Source organism: Leopardus geoffroyi, chromosome C1 (assembly GCF_018350155.1).
Source record: "Leopardus geoffroyi isolate Oge1 chromosome C1, O.geoffroyi_Oge1_pat1.0, whole genome shotgun sequence".
Classification (NCBI taxonomy): Eukaryota; Metazoa; Chordata; class Mammalia; order Carnivora; family Felidae; genus Leopardus; species Leopardus geoffroyi.
This window is the reverse complement of record NC_059328.1, coordinates 12531025-12546655: the sequence shown is the minus strand read 5'-3', so window position 1 is coordinate 12546655 and position 15631 is coordinate 12531025. Positions and strand designations below refer to the sequence as shown.

The 15631-nt window shown below is 57.6% G+C and overlaps 1 protein-coding gene across 7 annotated transcripts in view; it reads right to left on the bottom strand.

Moving 5' to 3' along the window:
• ARHGEF10L (Rho guanine nucleotide exchange factor 10 like) overlaps positions 1 to 15631 on the bottom strand; it is a 159387-nt gene that overhangs the window by 130926 nt on the left and 12830 nt on the right. For 5 of the 7 annotated variants that reach the window (XM_045475828.1, XM_045475832.1, XM_045475834.1 and 2 more), the window contains exon 1: positions 12358 to 12464. The exons of 1 other annotated variant lie outside the window; for it this stretch is intronic. The gene's annotated coding sequence lies outside the window, so the exon portion shown is untranslated. Of the gene's footprint in view, positions 1 to 12357; positions 12484 to 15631 lie in introns of those variants that run through there. One more of the 7 variants, XM_045475835.1, reaches the window with a different exon arrangement.

The window sequence follows — 15631 nt, the reverse complement described above, 5'->3', positions numbered from 1 at the left end:
CAGCGAGGAGCCCAACACGGGGCTCAGACTCACAACCGTGAGATCAAGACCTGAGCCGAGATGAAGAGTCAGACACTTAACCGACAGCCGCCCAGGTGCCCTGAGTGAGGAGGCTTTTTCAAAAAGGTCGATTCTAAGGTCCAACCCCAATCCACAAACTTAAGAGCCTCTTGGGGTGAGGCCCAAGAATCTGCATTCTTAGTCTGGGCGAGCCTACAATACACAGATGTACGAGAATTCCTGGCTCGTGGGGTCCCCGGGGCACTGAGACCACCTGATGTGCACCTGCGCACACACCTCGCCTCCGGGGAGGGTGACAACTTCAGTGACACCAAGAAACCCCACAAACGACAGGAAGAGGTCAGAGGTACCGAATGTGCCCATTCCTCAGAACGTCAGCCTTGAAAGGAACCGACAGATCACCGAGCCAGGCCTCTCATCTTACAGATGAGGAAACTGAGGCCCAGAGAGGGCTGCGACTTGCCCCAGGTCAGACAAGAGTGAGGGCCAGAGCCAGGATAGAAGGCAGGTGACGGGGTCCCAGGCTCACTCCATGGTCCCAGGCTGCCCTGGCCGGCGGAGGAGGCCCTGCTCCTCCCTGACATCCGCTCTCAGGTGAGCCAGGCATCCTGGGAAGCACCTTCAGCCGAGCACAGGCAGCCAGCCCTGGGCATCTCGGCCTGTCTCGCTGCCCCAGGAAGACATGCCAGCTCCAGGGATGGAAGCCTCCTGCTGCCTCCACCACCAGCGGGGATATGGCAACTCGTTTTCGGGAACGGAAGGAGCACGCACAGTCTGGGTGGTAACGGTTCTGCTGACCCCAGGGAGATGGGGTGGGGCAAGAGCGGGTTGTCACAGCTCAGAAGGGACGTGTCCCCAAAAGTCCATTACCAGCGGACAGTGTCTTGAGTTTAAACGTTTAAAACGGTCCCGAGTAGGAGCACCTGGGTAGTTCAGTCGGTTCAGCGTCGGGCTCTCGATTTCGGCTCAGGTCATGGTCCCCCAGTTCTCAAGTTTGAGCCCTGTGTTGGGCTTCGCGCTGACAGTGTGGAGCCTGCTTGGGGATTCTCTCTCCCCACCTCTCCCTCTCTGCCCCTCCGCCGCTCGCTCGCTCGTGTACTCTCTCTCTCTAAATAAATAAACTTTGGGGCGCCTGGGTGGCGCAGTCGGTTAAGCGGCCGACTTCAGCCAGGTCACGATCTCGCGGTCCGTGAGTTCGAGCCCCGCGTCGGGCTCTGGGCTGATGGCTCAGAGCCTGGAGCCTGTTTCCGATTCTGTGTCTCCCTCTCTCTCTGCCCCTCCCCCGTTCATGCTCTGTCTCTCTCTGTCTCAAAAATAAATAAAACGTTAAAAAAAAAAAATTTAAAAAAAAAAAATAAATAAATAAATAAATAAATAAATAAACTTTAAAAAAAAAAAAAAAAAAACAGTCCTGAGGAACCACCAACATCAGGGTTTCTCAGACTGCATATTCAAGGGAACACTGATACTGTCTGGAAATATGCTAATAGGGACTCACGGAAGAAAAGAGGTGTTCAGCGGCCCAAAACTACGGAAGAACCAGAGTAGGACTCTCCCCCCTGGACATCAACAATACTCAACATGTTAAAGGCACTGAAAAGTCCTGCGATTTCAGAATCTGCTTAAATTGTGGTACACACGAAGCAAGTTGTCCGTGATGAGGAGGAACGTGCCTTGCCCAAAGTCACAGGGCCCGGAGATGGGGGCAGTGGGACTTGAGCAAGACAGCCAGCCCCGAGTCCTCTCCAGCGACCATTGGCTGAGCATTCAGCGACATGATCCCCTTTGTTGCTTACTATAGTGTCTGTGTTTATTCCGATGGGAAGGAGAGGGGGTGGGCAGGACCTGGCAGGAAGTCACGCCCACGAAAAGCAGCCAGGAGTTGAGGCTGGTGATCCAGCTTCCCGAATCTCCTTCTGTTCCGGGGTCTGCCCTCACTGGCTGTGCAACCTGAGGCAAGTCACAGCCCGTCTCCAGACTAAGACGTCTCCGTGCATAAAGTCAGGAGCCCGGACTACGTGATCCCAGAAGGGCCTTCCAGTTCTAAACGAGTCTCTGACTCCATCATCCCACCTTCGCTCCTGTTTCCCACTCCTCTCCCAGGTCCCAAGTCCCCTTCTCTGTAAACAGCCAAGACCACTCTCCGGCCGAGCTGCCAGGCGGGGCTGAGCTCTGCCCAGTGGTGGACGCAGCCTTGTCTTTGCTCTCCCTGCCGCTGTCGTTTCGCTGGGCGTCATGGTGACTCACAGAAGTTTCCCCACGGGCCCCTCATGGCCATTTCTCAAGCGTGGATGGACGCTTGGGGTGGATTTTCCCACCTGGGGCCCCAAAGAGACGGTTTTGTAGAGAGCTCCGTGGGAGGGGACGTGGCGGAGGAAGCGTCTCGCACACAGGGAACTGTCACTGGACCCTCGGGAAAGTTCGCCAGTCTCTGCACCTCACTCCGCACATGCACAGCACAGCCCACGACACCCGCCTCTCTGCTGGGCGCACGGTGGTGCTCTATCATCGGCTGCTCTCCGTCGGGCTCTCACAGTTGTGTCTTCACTTTAGTCTCCCCTGGCTCCCCAGGCGGCGGCGGAGGCCGGGAAGCAGGGAAAGTGGCAAATGTCTGGCTCGTGGATTCCTAGATGCGTGGGTTACCACGACTGGTAGAGACTCCAGATTCTCAACCTGCCCATTCTGCAGACGAGGACATCAAGGCTCCGAGCAGAGTCGGGGACGGGATGAGTTGGACTAGATCGGGAGCCCCCAAGTGGGGTGGACAGAACGCTGGGGTCCCCCACAAGATTCCATCAGGCGATGTGCCAGGGAAGGGCCCGGCTGAACAGTCTGACGGGGACCGGAGGGGTTGCAAAGGAGGGCTCCAGAGGCAGGCGGATCAGGGGTCCAGTTCTGCCATTCGCCAGCTGTGTGGTTTGGGGCAAACTGCTTACCCTCTCTGTTCCTCAGCTGCTCCGTCTAGAACATGGAGATAGTCACTACGTACGCCTCGCAAAACTACCACCAAGAACGGAAAGATGAATACATCGTGCCTGGCGCCCTCTGGGCCCTCAGCAAACACTGGTTGTGTTTTCAGTCCTTTGCAATCACATTTCATACCATCCCTGCTTCACAGATGAGGTCACCAAGACTCCAGGGAGGCAAGACACCTACCCGCCCAGAGCGTTAGGGCCCACAAGGGGCAGGGCTCTGCTCCCCATCTCTCCCGACCCTCCCCGCCACCCGAGGATGAGGCCTCTACCCCGCGCATGTGAAATACAGAGGCCCTCCCCAGCAGGGACGCCCTCCCTCGCCGGCCACGCGTGACCTAGCCTAGCCCCAGAGGGTTTTCCACTCGCTCACTGGGGAGGAAGCCAGTGCCCAGGAAACTGCTAATACAGCCCGTGGGGCTCTGGCTCCGAAGGCCAACTCCCAGTTCCCGGCAAGAGCCCAGCTCCTCCCTCCCACAGGCACCGCCCATTCTCTGCCAGAGAGCCCCGGGTGAGGGGTGAGGGGATGTTGCAAAAGGGCAACATCCAGAGGCACTAGGGACGCTAGGGGATGACAACATTCAACCAGAGCCTCCAGTGGGCCCCTCCCAGGGGTTATGTTTCCCTCAAGGCACCAGTCCCCCAGCCTGGATGCCCTGTTATGCTGGGTGACCTCAGGCAAGTTGCTCAAACTCTCTGAGCCTCGGGAACCTCTTTAGGAAAGGGAGATGAGCTGAGTTTGGGAAGCACTAAAGCAGCAGCAGGGTCGGGGCACCCGGCTGGCTCAGTCGGCCGTGCGTGTGACACTCGATCTTGGGGTCGTGAGTTCGAGCCCCACGTAGGGTGAAGTTACTTAAAAACAAAATCTTTGGGAAAAGAAAAAAAGGCGGCAGCAGGGTTCACAGAATGACCTAGGAATCAGAGAGCCTGTAATCTCTTCCAAAGGTCTCCCTGGTGTCTCCTGTCCCTTCCAACGCAGTCTCCACCCAGAACAAAACGTTCTGGTCATGTCCCTCCCTTGCCCCAAACACTCGAATGGCTCCCTCCAGTGCTCAAGATAAAGGGCGGGCGCCTAGTGAGACATAGAGAGCAACTTAGGGGCATGGGCCAGAGCTCCCTCCCTGGCGGGACAGGCCCCACCCGGAAGCCTTTTCCCCTCCCTGAACCGCCTCTTGGCTGTTTGGCTCAGACTCTGCCCTGGGAAACCCCTGGGAGCCCCCACGCCTGGGTTGGGCGCTCTCCCATCATTCCATCAGCTACCTGTCCGCCTTCCCCACCAGAAAGAGGGTGAACCATACTTCATCCCATGAGCCCAGTGCCCGGCTCCTGGCAGATGCTCCATAAACGCGGGACAGGAAGTCAGAAACGCCAAGGACAGACCAGTGAAAACACATTCGCTGATCCGCTTTGGCGGCCTCCTCTGCGGAACGGGAATGTTGTAGGGGGAGCCGCGGGTGGCCTGGGTGTGGACCCGGGCTTGCGGGCAGGCGTCTCTCTCTCTCCTTCTGTGACGGGAGGGCAACGCGGGAACCTGTGTTGCTCTCGCTGGGGGACTCAATGAGCTCCTCCTCCCGGGTCCCCTCTTCCCTCCAACCGAGACGCCTTTCCCGGCAACCCCCTCACCTACCCAGCATCTCAAAAGCCAGCCACACGTGCTGGCGTCTCATCTGCCAATGCCACTTGGGACCCCAGCCCCATCACTCCCCCAAAGCTGCTCTTACAGAAAGTCCCAGCTGCCTTCGTGTTGCCAAAGCCAGTGGTCCCTCTCTGTGCCATCTCACGTGGACTGTCGGTGGCCCGCAGCCCCGTTGACCACGAGCTCTTTTCCGAAACGGTCCCCCGCACCGGCTTCCCAGCCACCCCACTCTCCCTTCTCCTCCCAGCTACCCGTCTCAGCCCCTCTCCTGGCTCCCCGCCATCCACAAGGTCCCACCTGCCCCCGATGACGCGCTAACAGCACCCCAGTCCGAACCTCAGCCCGGGGGCTCCCCACTAGGACTTCTGAGCAGCCTCTTCACAGAAACGTGACCTGGACCGGACTCTTGATTCTCGAAAATCCGTGCTTCCCGCCCTCCCTTCACCACCTTGCCTCATGACACCGCCCACATACTCATAAGAAGATTCCAGGACACGTCGGATTCCTCTTCTTTCCCTCGCCCGCTGTGAACCATCCACCAGCGAGTCCAGCCGCTGTCTCTCTGACAGATAACCCGAATCCAGCTGTCCAACTGCGCTGCCACAATTCAAATGCGTACCCTCAGTCGGTGAAGCGTCCGACTTCGGCTCAGGTCGTGATCTCACGGTCCGTGAGTTCGAGCCCCGCGTGGGGCTCTGTGCTGACAGCTCGGAGCCTGGAGCCTGCTTCGGATTCTGGGTCTCCCTCTCTCTCTGCCCCTCCCCCCATTCATGCTCTGTCTCTCTCTGTCTCAAAAATAAACGTTAAAAAAAAACAAAACAATTCAAATGCGTACCACCCGCACCCTTTCTCCGGGCCCAGCCCGCCCCGGCCGGTGCGTCCGGTCCTCCCCCACCCCCACCCTCGCGCAGCCAGAGCATCCTGCCCAAAGCGGAGTCTACAAGGCTCCCGTGGGATGCGGTGGGTCAGAGAGCTGGAACGCAGGCCCCGTGGGCCACCAGCAGGCAAGGCCTCACCTTCCGGGTCTTTGTGACTGTCCCTCGGTCCACAGCGCCTACTCGAGTACCGCCAGGTAACAGGCACTCAATAAATCATTTTTGAATAAATTCTCTGGGGGAAAGTAAATTTCCTAACAGAGCTATTGACAGCTGGAATCTTGGGGTTGCATTTCACTAACGAAGGTATGTATGTGAAATGAACTGAACAAACTTCCAAGGGCTTCCAGATGCATCTAGATTAACCCTCCTAACTGCCCGCCTCGATCTGTTTTGTTGTCCACAGCCGCTTCCTGTACTGCCCTCTTCCCCTTGCCCGCTGCAGGCTCTAGACCGTCTGCTGCTTAAACAGGCCAAGATCATTCTGGCCTCAGGGCCTTTGCATTTGCTATACCCCTGCCTAGAATACTTTCCCCTCAGTTTGTTTTTTTTTTTTTTTGGGGGGGGGGGGCGGCGGAGTGTGGCGCTCTTTCTTGTCATAATTTAGGTCTCCGTTTAAATGTCTCTCTTCAGAGAGGCCCCCCCTGGACCACCTCCAGCTAACAAACTCTGCACCACCCCCCCGGGACATACACCACCCCCCCCAACTAGCAACCTGACCCCCCACTCACCCCCATCACATCAGATCTGGTTGTTCCTTTCACAGGACTTATCACATGACACGCAGTTACTTCATTAATTTGTTTGCTTTGTTTGGGATTGTCTCTTCCCCATCACGAAAGGCCCTCAAGGGCAAAGCTACAGCCACCAGCACGGCTAAGCTCCTCAGGGACCGGGCACTGTCCCCAGCAGCCCGCCTGCACTTTCCCACACCCGGGGACACAGCTGCCAGGTTATCCCCATTTTACAGATGAGGAAGTTGAAATAAAAAGGGACCCAGCGAGTCGCCCAACGTCTGGCATAGAAAGAAGGGCGGCAGGAGCAGCAAATCCGTCTGCTCCCCCCCCACACACACCCCTGCCGCGCCCAACACTGGCCTGACCCTTCAGAAACAGGGGCCCGCCGAACGAGCAAACCATGTGCCCCACGATGTGGAGAGAGGCCGTCTTCGGGTGATGGAATAAAGGGTGATTTTCATTTCCTTCCCTCTGTGTTTTCCAAGTTTTCTTCAATGGTCATGCAATATGGACATAATTTAAAGTCAAATAAACCCGTGCTTCAAGAGAAACTCAAAGGTTCTGGGCCATGTCTGGGCTCAGGACTATTTTTCTTCAATATCCAGAGACTTTCATTCTTCCATTTCATTTCGACCATTGTTTTTCTAGGGAAATTGAATAAAAAGGCCGCATTTTTAAAGCTCCTTCCAAGTCTGCCCACTTCAAACAATGAAGACAGGGAAGGAATGGGAGCTGGTTCCCGCCTTGTGTGCTAATGGCCGGAGTTCAGGGACGCATACCAATCAGGCAGCCGCTGGAAGGGGGGTTCTGCCCAGAGGCCAGGCTCTCCAGGAGAAGGAGGGGGCCAGAGCCAGAAATGTCACCTCACCTAGGGTCCCACACACAGTCACCAGTAGGGGCCACCCCCACCACCCGCCCTGCCCTGGACTGGGGGTGCACCTGCAAACAAGTGGGGGGAGGGGTCTAGGTCAAGACCACCCTCTCGACAGAAAGGTCGGTGGGGAGATAAATCCCCTGGCGGTGGGAGCTCAGCACCAGGCTCTAACGAAGAGGGGGGCACAACCCGCGCTTCCAGCCAAGTGGTCAGCTCCGCTCCCCTATTTCCCGCAGCGTGTGGGTACCACTTCCCGGGGCCATCAAAGGCACGGCCAGGCCAGGCCCGGACGCTGGGGTGGAGAGCTGGGGTTCCGGGACAAGCAGAATGAGGTTAACTGGTGCTGACCCTCAGGGAGGCGGGGCCCTGGGCCTCCACATCACTGGGAGCAAAAGGGACAGGACGACGACGCAAGCTACCTCGCGGGATGGCCGAGGACCGAACGAGCTCCGGTGAGCCACATCCTGCCACTCCATAGATACGAGAGCTATCGGTACCAGCTCTCTCCATAAACATAAGCCATTATCATTAGCCCCTTCCCGAGACCAGGCCCAGGGGGCCCATCGGGGCATGTGGTTCTGTTCTCAGCCTTGACCCCAAGCCACAAAGTGAGGAACCCAGCTACGTGGGTTAAAAAAACACACAAGTAACTTCAAACAAAGACTAGGAGAGTGTGTTGAGATGGCCGACCCGTGGTGAGTTCTCTCCCTCCCCTCCTCAAAGGGAAGCAGAAAACAGAAGAGAGGAGGAAATCGAGTGGAGAAGGATCTCAGGGCCTCCCTGACTCGAATGCTGCCGCTTACAGACACTGTGTCCTTGGGAAAGCCGCACAACCTCTCTAAGACTCCGTTTCCTCATCTGTAAGGTGGGATGCTAATACCTACCTGCAGGGTCAGTATGGGAATTGAGCAAACATGCATGAAAAGTGTCGGGCAGGTTTCGACGTAAAGTAAACACGGCTTGTCTTTAAGCACATAAGCTCTCAACCAGCTGCCTATCTAAAGGGTAGGTATAGCAAAGGCAACCAAAAATACTGGGTCACTTAAATATCAGTTACTTTTATCTTTGGCTTCTCTGGCATTAGTGAGGGGTGGGGAGAGCCCGGCAGGCTCACCTTCTCCATTCTGTTTTGTTTGGCCTGATATTAAAATGAAAATCTTTCTTTTCCTTTCAATTTTTTTTTTTAATGTTTATTTAGCTTTGAGAGAGACACAGTGCGAGCAAGGGAGGAGCAGAGAGAGAGGGAGTCACAGAATCTGAAACAGGCTCCAGGCTCCCAGCTGTCAGCACGGAGTCTGACGCGGGGCTCGAACTCACGGACTGCAAGATCATGACCTGGGCCGAAGTCGGACGCTCAACCGACGGAGCCACCCAGGTGCCCCTGAAAATCTTTCTAAAGACTCCACCGGCCACACAGATAACCGGGCAGGAGCAGCAGCAGGGTGAGGGGACGACAAGAAGGTGCCAGAAACCTTAAAGCTCTGCAGGGGAGGGGGTGACCCACAGAGCACAGCGCCCCTGTCATCTGAGCTGGTTCCCAGATGATGCAGAGCCTTCCGCCTTGAGACCTCGGCACTTGCCGTGCTCTGCCACAAGCCCTGCAGACTTCTGGTTCACCTGACACCTGATCCCCCAACAGCCCGCGCCTCTGAGCCTTTGCAGCTGCTATTCCTTCTATCCGGACCCTTTTCCTCTCCCCACCCCATTCTGCTGCACTCCCCTGCAGGTTAAGTGTGAGCGTGTCCATTTCCCACCCGGGACTCTCAGATTATCCAGGGGCCACATGCAGCCTGTCCACTCAATAGTCTAACTCTGTCTCTCACGCTGTCCCCGAACCCCTAGGGATGGGTCATGCCCGCCGTTGTCTAAGCCAGAGCCAGACAGCTCTAGCCACCCGTGTCCTGGACATCACATCTTCACCAGCCCCGAGCTGTCTGACTTGTCCACAGTCCTCAGGCCCCACCGCCACTTTGCCTCCCAAATGCCTGGGCCACCGTGAGTGGTTATTCAATCAAGGGCAAAGCGGGCCCTCGATTAATTGCACCTTCTCATCCCATTTCCCCCTCCCTCAACCCACTGGGATAGAACAACTCCTTTCTGGACCGGAGAGCTCGTGTGAGGGTGACTTATGACCCTTAACGCGGCAGTGGGCCCAGCCCGGTGCCTGCCCCTCTCACTCTGAATCCATGAGGACTCTAAGCCAGCCCTAGGGAAGTGTCACACGAGAGTGCAAGCCTCAGGGAGGGGCAGAGCCCGAGGTGTTCGCTGCCAGATCCCCGTGGTGTGCTGGTAAATGTCTAACAACTAGCTCTTGGGGCGGGGGGACCTCTGATTCACAGTACGCTGATTTCTCCCTGTGGCCAATTTCAAGCTAGGGTGACATCGCCGAACAGAGAGCTGGGAAGGGGAGTGCTGGAGCACACCCGTGTGCTGGGAAGCAGGACCCCAAAGGAAGGTGGCTTTGAGGCCGTGCAGCAAGGCCAAGAAGCTGAGCTGGGGCCCAGGAGGCACAGCGGGATGGAAAGAGAACACAGGCCCACCCGGCTCCCCCGTTTATAACTCTGATTCTTGTGTCTGGACTTCAGACCCCTTGAGGGTAAGGACAGTGGCTCCTTCACCACTGTCAAGCCAGGTGACAAGAATTCAAAGGCACCAACGACAAGCTCACAGAAGAAAGCAAGGACTGGGCCGTCAAGGAGACTGAGGCTTGAGTCCTTCACTGACTGTGACCTTAGGCAGTCGCTTAAATGCTCCGCTTCACCTGTTCATCTGTAAAATGGGCGTGAACCCGTCCTCCTGCCTAATTACCAGGGCTATCTAGAAACAAAGAGATAGTGGATGCGAAAGAACAATACACTATTATCACAATTATATGCAATATGCATATATATTTACATACGAGACACTTATACATTTATGTAACCTCACCTACTTTATTTTTTCAAAGTTGGTCCAAGGAGATTATATTCTTTCCACCCTGCTCTTTTCCACGGTTTAAGAGATCACATTGGCAAAGAACTAGCCCAACATCTATCTGGCACTTACCAGATACAAATATGTTAATTAATCTATAGTTTATCTAATTAACAATAGGCATCCCCCTTACACTAACCTGGTACCCGGCCCTGAGGAGTTCACTGGCTTTCCCTCCTCCCCAGACTCCTCCAAAGTGAAAACTTGAAACAGCAGAACTTCCGAACCATCGGTTACCGGACCCACTCAAGTGGCAACTATTTATAGACTACCTACTGTGTGTCAGGCACCGTTCTAGGCTGGCTGATCAAGGACGGACATGGTCCCTGCTCTCAAAGGCTTGCCGTCCTCGGGGGAGTAGAAACAAGCCGTCCCCACCAGAATGAGGGTCCTAAGAGCATCATGGACCAGAATTCTCTCTTTTATTTTTAAAGCAGACTCCACGCCCGACACAGGGCTTGAACTCATGACCCGGAGATCATGGCCCACCCCATGAATGAGAATTCTTCAGCCAACCTGGCTGACCAAAGAAGAGACTCCTGAACGAGGAATAAAGAAGTGAAGGATGGGGGCCAACTTAGCAGAGAGAGAGAGAAGAGTGAGTGGAAGGCTCTCTGGCAGAAAAGGAGGGGGACAGGGGATGTCAGGAAGGTAAGTGTGATGGGGCAGAGTGAGCACCAAACACGGGCACAAAGCGGGGCCCTCACAAGCCACGAGGAGGGCTCTGAGCTTCACCCTGAGACCTTGACGAAGGAGGAGAGCCCCCAACCCACAGTGACAGGGAGCCCCGAGATCTCCAGACTGTGCCCTCCTTTCTTGACCACGTGCCTGAGGCCTGGACACCGTGGGGGGCCGCGCCGGGCGGATGGACGGATGGAGGCTGTACCTGATGGGCATTCGGGCAGGGCCGCAGGGAAAGGGCTGAACATTTTAATGAGGGAGCACAGCCTGTCTTCTCCCCCCCCCCCCCCCCAGCATCTGCGGGGGAACAGATGGGGCTCCAGGCAGGCAGGGCATGTCTTTCCCCGGCTGCATCCCTCGGGAAGGCCAAGGACTTTGAGGTGACGTCTCAGCTCCAGAGCCAGTGGAAGGGTACAGCCCACCCCCCACCCCCTCCCTTCTGTGGCGGAGACAGGGTCGTCAGGCTACTGAAGCTACAAGAAGATTCCTGACCCCCGCCCCAGGACCACTCCCCCCCTCCCCCAGGCACCCTAGTAGAGAGAGGAAGAACTGACCCCATACTTTCCCACATCAGGCCTGGGCTCCCCCTAGGAGACCACCCCTGGCTAGCCTTCACCCTCAGCAGGGCGCACCCCGGCCACACTCCCCGGCCTCCAGGAGCGTCCAGGCCTGAGCAGGTTCCCCCCCCCCCCCCCCCACCCATGGCCTTCTGGCCGACCAGGGCATCCTCTCCTCCCACACACACTCCCTCCTTTGTGAGGCTGCCCCTGTTCCGCCTCTGGGCAGGGGTCCAGGGTGGGAGAGGCCAGCCCACAACTGAGGTGACAGGAGCATTCCCTGACTCCCCGCCACCCCAGGACCCCCCAAGGGCAGCACAGGGAGAAGTGGACCCCAGCGGCAGCAGGAGCTGAAGGCCCTGGGAATCCCCCGGAAAATGAGGCACAGGCTCGCTCTCTCTCTCTCTCTCTCTCTCTCACTGATGCACAAAGAGCAGTCAGGAGTCATGCAGAGGGATGGGACACCCAAGGGACACAGAGGCTGGGAAGATGGGGGGGGGGGGGGTAGGGAGTACACACAGTCACACGCAAGACGTACACACACACACACACACACACACACACACACTCTCAAATGACACAAGGAGAGACCCACACACGGAGACAAGACCCAGGCTCCGGGGCCTCTCACACACCCAGGGACACGGCCGCGCCACGCAGGCTCCGGGACGAACGGACAGAGAAGACGCCGCTCCTGGAGCGGGGGACACCCACTCCCACCAGGGCCACGGGGAAGGCCCAGACTCCGGGCTCGCACACCCCGAGGCACAGCGGGACGCACTCGCAGCCACGCCCGGGACCCCGGAGCCGCCGGGGCCCCCAGAGACCCCCGCCGGCCAGCGGGGACGCGCGGACGGGCCCGGCCATCGCGGGCGGCGGGGACCGACCCCCTTTCCCCCCCCCCCCACTCGGCCCCGCGGCGACGCCCGCTCGGGGCCACACGGCCGGCCCGCCTCGCGCAGTGCGCGGCCCGCGACCCCCGCCCGGTCCCTCGTCCGCCCGGCCACCCCCGCCCCGCGGGCCGCACTCACCGGCTCCGGCCGCCCGGCCGCGCCTTTGTTGTCCGCGCCGCTCACAAAGCGCCGGCGGCCGCTCCGCGCGTCAGCTGCCCCGGGGGCCGCGGGCGCCCAGGGCCGGGCGGCCCCAGCCCCGCGCCCCAGCCGCCGCCGCCGCCGCCGCCGCCGCCGCGCGCGCCGCCCGCGAGGTCGCGGCCCGGCCGGGAGTGCGCCCGCCGCCTCCGAGCGGCCTGGTCCCGCCGCCGCGCACGGCGCGACGCGGCGCCGCCCCCGCCCGCCCGGTCCCCGCTCGCCGCGGCTGAAGTCACCGCTTAACCCCTGGCGGCCGGGCCCGGCGCGGGGCGGCCCCGCCCGCCCGGGCCGCCCGCGGCGCAGGTGGGGAAACCGAGGCCCGCGGGGGGCGGGGCCTCGCCGCGCGCCCCTTCCGCCCGCGGCGGCCGCTCCCGCCTCGCCGGGTCCCGCCCGAGGCCGCCCCTCGCCGTCCCGCTTCCCCGGGGTCTCCCTCCGAAAGGTCGCGCGCGCACGCTGGCCGCTGGCTTCTCCTCTCTCGCCTCCAGGAGTTTTCCAGGGCTTCCCTGGGGAGCGGGGAGGGGGTGGGGGGGGTGGGGGGTGAGGTCCCCGCCCAGTCCCAGCCGGCGCCCCTCGGTGGCCTGGCCCCCTGGGCTCTGGTGACCCCAGCAGCTTGGGACGGGGATGGGAGGCGGGGGAGGGGGGAATTTGAGACCATCCCCCCCCCCAACTGGCTACTAGCCGCCAGCCCTGGAGCCCCACCTTCCTGACGAGACCACTGAGGCTCAGACCCGCAACCCGCCAAAGCTCGCCGAGCAAGGAAGTGGCCGAACGGAGATCCCAGCCCTCCCCTCCCTTCCAGCCCCCCAAGCTGCCAAACACAAGTTGCTCCCTCCCAGAATCCCAGAGAGGGCCTCCGGATGTGATGCAATTAATTATAGTTATCAGGTCATTAATTAAGATTATCCCTGTTGTCATTAAACAGTGCCCTGCAACCTCTCTATTTGCAACGCAACTCACACTCCGGCTTATCAGCAATTAATCCTGGGTTGATAATAATGAGTTCTGCAGCCTCCAAAGGGCACAGGTGTATGTATACGGGCATCTTTGTCAGCCTGTTGGTTCATGCAACACAGCCAGAGAAAATATTTTTCTGAACTACTCCCTCTCTGCCAGGCACCAGCCTTAGGGGCTGGGAATGAAACGAGGAACCAGAGAGACCCCAGCCCTGCCCCCTTGGCTCTCGAAGGCTAGGAGGAGACACAAATAGACAGGCCTCTACAGTGCCCTGAGACAAACCACACTCAGGCCCTGCTCTCTGAAATCATCTTATTCGTTGATTTGCTTGCTTGTTTATTGTCTGTCTCCACACAAGGACGTACGCTCCATAGAGCCTGTCCTAAGAGTCGTTCATAGAGTCCCACTTAGGCACATTGGTCTTTTTTTAAATTTTTTTTAACATGTATTTATTTTTGAGAGAGAGAGAGAGAGCATGAGCAGGGGAGGGGCAGAGAGAGAGGGAGACACAGAATCGGAAACAGGCTCCAGACTCCGAGCTGTCAGCACAGAGCCCGATGCGGGGCTCGAACTCATGAACCGTGAGAGCGTGACCTCAGCCAAAGTCGGACGCTTAACCCACTGAGCCACCCAGGCGCCCCACCACCAAATGAACTTTTCTCTGTCCTGCCAATTCCTCACGGTCTTTGTTTGTTTTTGTTTCGTTTGTCTCTTTACCTGAGAAGTGTAAAAAGTGCCTGCATTAGACATTTTTTAGGTCTCAATTTCATTATTGAGCCTCTGTGTGCACGTAAGAAAACTTAAGGTTTGGGGCACCTGGCTGGTGACCCTTGATGTCAGGGCCAGAAGTTCGAGCCCCGTGTTGAGCAGAAAGACCACTTTAAAAAAAATTTTTTTTTGGGGCGCCTGGGTGGCGCAGTCGGTTAAGCGTCCGACTTCAGCCAGGTCACGATCTCGCGGTCCGGGAGTTTGAGCCCCGCATCCGGCTCTGGGCTGATGGCTCAGAGCCTGGAGCCTGTTTCCGATTCTGTGTCTCCCTCTCTCTCTGCCCCTCCCCCGTTCATGCTCTGTCTCTCTCTGTCCCAAAAATAAATAAACGTTGAAAAAAAAAATTTAAAAATAAATAAATAAATAAAAATAAAAAAAAATAAAAAATAAATTTTTTTAACTTTGGGTTTTTTCCTCCTGTTAATCTGTCTCATGTAAATTTAATTCTTAGTCCAGGAGGAAACACAGCAGAAGAATGTTTCCTTCCCTGCATCAGCAAAGCAGCTAGAATGTCTTCAGATGTCCAGTGAGTGACATAACATTAAGCCTTGGGCCAGAATGTAGATGCTTGGGTCCTGCTGGCATATGCAGAGGCAAGTACAAGTTCCTGGGCCTGCATTCATAGCTTTTCAGATCCGTTCCAACCTCCCTCCTTGGCTATTTTATTTCCTTCCTGGGCCTCAGCCCCCCTGAGTCCTCCAGTCTGGAATGCCTGCCCCGTCTTTGGCTGCACTAAGGTTTACCTTCCCTCCCAGAACCATCAGAAGGCCCAGAATCCCTGGGAAACCTCCCCACGTGGCCCCTGTTCCCTGACCACCCCTCCTCTGAGCTCTACAGCACTTTGGGCTTTGGCTGGTTCCTCTTGTTAGAGCCTTTGTTGGTTTTGTTAGCTCTGGACATGTATACTAATTAGCACTGTCTTCAGCTTGATGGACGCTGTGATCCAGGCTTGAGGGCAGGGGCCATACCCCAGGGCCCTTATCAGACCCCCAGAGCCCAGCACAGGGTAGGGGCGCACTCAACATCAGAGGATCATAACAGATTCTGAGTGGACACCCTCAAACGTTCATCACATAGACCCTCTGGGTCCCAGGTGACAAGCCACCAGCTCATAGAACCAGTGGAGTCTACAGAACCATTGCGTTTGGCCCCCAGTGGTGGCTCATAGGTTACCAACATTTAACACTCGCAGTGAAAAAACAGACTGTTGGCTTCTCAGCAAACCTGAAGATCTGGTAATGCCGGGCCCTCCTCTCCCCCACCCCCACCCCCACCCCAGGGACCACACATCCTCCTACATTGTTGCTCTCTCCACCATCTTGCATCCCAACACACACACACCCCTCGTCTCTCACCTCCCCGGGGTCACATTCTAAGCTCCACAGCACAATTCAATGTCAAAGGCGCTTTATTGGCCTTTGCCCATTCATTACTGCTCCTTCTGCCTGGAACGCCATTACCACTCCATCCTCCTGCCCAGGCACGTTGGCTAACG